This window comes from Suricata suricatta, chromosome 4 (genome assembly GCF_006229205.1).
Source record: "Suricata suricatta isolate VVHF042 chromosome 4, meerkat_22Aug2017_6uvM2_HiC, whole genome shotgun sequence".
Lineage (NCBI taxonomy): Eukaryota > Metazoa > Chordata > Mammalia > Carnivora > Herpestidae > Suricata > Suricata suricatta.
In genome coordinates, this window is record NC_043703.1 from 138,504,571 (window position 1) to 138,507,585 (window position 3,015).

The 3,015-nt window shown below is 39.6% G+C and overlaps 1 pseudogene; it reads right to left on the reverse strand.

Moving 5' to 3' along the window:
- Positions 1 to 2,627: 2,627 nt before the first annotated feature.
- Positions 2,628 to 2,749, reverse strand: LOC115290850 (annotated as a pseudogene).
- Between the last annotated feature and the right edge of the window lie 266 nt (positions 2,750 to 3,015).

The following is a 3,015-nucleotide window of genomic DNA, read 5'->3' on the forward strand; positions in this document are numbered from 1 at the left end:
GTTAAGCGTCCAAGTTCAGCTCAGGTCATGATCTCACAGTCTGTGAGTTCAAGTCCTGCATGGCGCTCTGTGTGGACAGAGCCTGCTTTGGATTCTGTGTTTCCCTCTCTCTCTGCCCCTCTCCTGCTAACACACACACACTCTCTCTCTCAAAAATAAATACACTTTAAAATTTTTTTAAAAAATTGCTAACACTGAGGCACCTTGGTGGCTCAGTTGGTTGAGCATCTTACTCTTGGTTTTGGCTCAGGTCATGATCTTACAGATCATTGGTTCAAGCCCCATGTTAGGCTCTGCACTGATAGTGTGGAACCTGCTTGAGATTCTTTGCCTCTCCCTTTCTCTTCACCTCCCCTGCTCGCTTGCTCACTCTCTCAAAATAAAGAAATAAACATTAAAAAAAATATATCTAACATTAGTAGATTTGTTCAAAATCAGAGCATGTCGATACTAGAACCATAAAGCTCTTCTGGTCTAGATTCTCCATTTTATAGCTGAGGGATGTAGGGCCCAGCAAGGTAAAATATCTTACCTGAGACCATAAGCTAGTTAGGACCAGACCTGAGATCATAAACTTGAACTTCTGACTCCAAGACCAATTCTATATCCATGAAAATGCCATTCCTACGTCTGTGTCAGCTCACAAAGATGTTAAAACTTTTTAGGGGGAAAAATGACTAAAATTTTGTTTGCAGTAATTGGTAAAGAGAAAAGACATGTCCATGTACCTTGAGATGAATATATAACTGTCCTTGGATATTTATAATATATTTGCACATTACCAATATTTTATACTTTGTTTTATCACTTCCCCAAATTTATTTTCAGGTACACTGATTCTAAAAGGCAATTCCATAAAATAAGTTTCCATAGTGTAATAAGTTTGAGGGATAGTGAACATTTGATGCATTGCTTGGGGATTCCTTGCTTACTTAAGTCTCCGTGAAGTGCTACACTAAAGAAACTTTGTTTAACCAAACAATTCCCAAATGTGTTTGGTTATGGCCCCAATTTATCACATAATATTTAATAGAATCCTAAGGAACACTTTGGAGTTACTTTTAGAGACTCTGGTTTTCATAGTTCATTAAACAAGCACATAGCTAGACTAACAAAGGACAGGAAATAATAGCGGTGGGTCCGTTTTTTCTGGATGGATCAGAATCTAAGCATCTACCCCAGATGGTTCCATATGCCTGTGGCACAGATCCTAGACAGGTCTGTAGGAAGAGAGGAAATGACCTCAGAGCTGTAGTGCGAAGAATTAAGGCGTCCTGAAATAGATATAGAGTTAGTTCACACAGACAGATGTTGCCTATCTCACAACTTCTTTAAAGTAAGTTTCTTTCTTTTTTATTTTCCTTCTTCCTAGGTGCTCGTCTTTGATCTCAGAAGAGAGAACACCACCGGTATTCCTAGGTTAGCACCCCAAATATGTCACATGGGATGCTTAAAACTGAGTAGCCGTACCTGTGTAAGGTAGATAAAAAATATGTCAACATGTCAATACACATTGATTAAAATGGTTGAATCAAATGAATATAAACCTATGCTTTCTACATTATAAACCTGAATTTAAAAACTGATCTAAGGGGCACGTGGGTGGTTCAGATGGTGGGAGGTCTGACTTGATTTCAGCTCAGGTCATGATCTCAAGGTCCTAAGGCTCATCCCCACAATGTGTTCCCTACTGGGGTGGAACCTGCTTAAGGCTCTCTCTCCCTCTCTCTTTGTTCTTCCTGCCCCACGATGTGCACACATTTTCTCTCTCTGTCTCTTTCTGTCTCTCTTTCTTTAAAAAAATAAAAATGAGTGTGATAATCTCCTAATGGAATCATATATTTCCCATGACTGGAAAATGCTAGTCAAACATACAGTCCTTTTGGGTGGGCAAAGCCTGCATGATGTTTAAACCACAAAAATCAATACATCAAGAAATATAGAGCAAGAAAACAGATAATGGAGAAATCCTCAGGTTTAAGTTTTCCTGTCCTTGATGAATGCCTCCAAATACCATTATAGACATTGTACTGTGATTTCTCCAAATTTACTGACATACTTTATTACATTAGACTAAGATGATATGCCTTCCTAGTCTAGATTACTTATGGTGGATCCCAATGTTTTGCCTACTAGAGCATCACTGAAATGTGCTGCTCAATTATTTGGTGGCTCTTCTAAGCAGTGATAAATCTAGACGCAAGTCCTGTGAGCACAGAGGGCAAAGATACAAAAACCTAAAATTCATAGCCTTTAAAGTATGAAATATAACACCTGCTCAATGATTATTTTAAAGAAGTGGGAAAGTAAGGAGAAAACATGACTATAAATATTTCTTACACCATTTGAGAGCTGATGTGGAATTTATTAAGTGAACAAATCACAGAAGGAATTAAGGAAAGATACTGAAATCTCTAGAGAAGTCTAGAAAACCTATCCCTTGTCAGTACAGAAGTATCTGAAGGCCAAGGCAGAAGCTTTGGAGACTCAAAAAAGAAGCCAGCCATTTTTACATACAAGAAAGAATATGAAAGAGAGTGGAGGAGGGGCAGTGCTCAAGGCCCCCATCATAGAACATGTAGAGTGCTTTAGCTCAGAGCAGGACGCAGGTCCCTGGAAGACTGAAGATTTCGCAGCTGTGCAAGAGTTTCCTCTAGGATCTCCCATCCAAGTACTAACCAGGCCCGACCCTGCTTAGCTTCTGAGATCAGACGAGATCAGGCGCATTCAGGGTGGTATGGCTGTAAACTCATCTAGGATCTCAATACATCTCTCAGGGCTAGCCATGATGTGACAAGAGTTTAGAACATCTTTGGATCTGGGAGAAGGGGCATATACAAACCAGACAGAAGAAACAAAGGCATAGGGGTCACTTCTAGAGCTTCTATTTATGGCTCTGAGCTTGGCATGAACACACAATGAGCACTGTATTCAAACTCCAATGTTCTAACTCTTTTTCAAGAAGTTCAAACATCTGAAATTATTCATACATGGAATTCCAGAGCCCAGTGCTGG